The sequence below is a fragment of the Bison bison genome, unplaced genomic scaffold (genome assembly GCF_000754665.1).
Source record: "Bison bison bison isolate TAMUID 2011002044 unplaced genomic scaffold, Bison_UMD1.0 scf7180017864378, whole genome shotgun sequence".
Taxonomy (NCBI): domain Eukaryota; kingdom Metazoa; phylum Chordata; class Mammalia; order Artiodactyla; family Bovidae; genus Bison; species Bison bison.
This window is the reverse complement of record NW_011494950.1, coordinates 535,569-536,488: the sequence shown is the minus strand read 5'-3', so window position 1 is coordinate 536,488 and position 920 is coordinate 535,569. Positions and strand designations below refer to the sequence as shown.

The window sequence follows — 920 nt, the reverse complement described above, 5'->3', positions numbered from 1 at the left end:
GTTTTCTAGTATAGAGAAATACAGTTGGTTTTTGCATATTGCAGTTTTGCTAAATTCACTTTTAACGTAAGTTTTTATTAAAATTCTTAGGATTTTCTGTAATATGCAGTCAAGTCATTTGCAAGTAGTGATAATTTTACTTTTTCTTTTCCTACATTCTTGCCATTAGTTTCCCCAGCCTTATTGTACTGGCTAGGACATTTAGTAGAATGTTGAATAGAAGTGGTGAGAGAGGATAGATTTGGATTGTTCCTGATCTTAAGGGAAAAGCATCCAGTATTTCAGCATTAATTATGTTGTTAGTTACAGGTGTTGTGTAGCTGCTTATTATATTGAGGATGTTTCCTCCTACCCCTTCTTTTGCTGAGAAGTTTTTTTTTAAATTTTATTGAAACATAATTGATTCAGCAAAGTGAATCAGTTTATATACAGTGATACACATACATACTTTTCACATTTTTTTCATTATGGTTTATCAAAGGATATTAAATATACTTCCCTGTGCTGTACTAGAACTTTCTTTATTACCCCTCTTATATATAATGGCTTGCATCTGCTAATCCCAAGCACCAATTTCTTTTCTTCCCCACCTCTTCTCTGCCTTGGCAACCACAAATCTATTCTCTATGTCTGTAAGTCTGTTTTTGTTTTGTAGATTTGTTTGTATCATATTTTAGATTCTACATGTAAGTGATACCATGTGGTATTTGTCTTTTTCTTTCTGACTTTGCTTAGTATGCTAATCTCTAGGTCCATCCATGTTGTTGCAAATGGCATTATTTTATTATCTTAACAACCAAACTGCTAGGGAAGTCCCTATATCACATCTTCCATTCATGTGTTGATGGACATTTAATTTGTTTCCATATCTTGCTAATTGAAAATAGTGCTGCTATGAACATAGGGGTGCATGCGTCTTT

The 920-nt window shown here is 33.0% G+C and overlaps 1 protein-coding gene across 1 annotated transcript in view; it reads left to right on the top strand.

The window, feature by feature from the left end:
• Positions 1–920, top strand: part of STAG2 (stromal antigen 2) — a 91,517-nt gene that overhangs the window by 35,418 nt on the left and 55,179 nt on the right. The gene's annotated exons all lie outside the window — the stretch shown is intronic.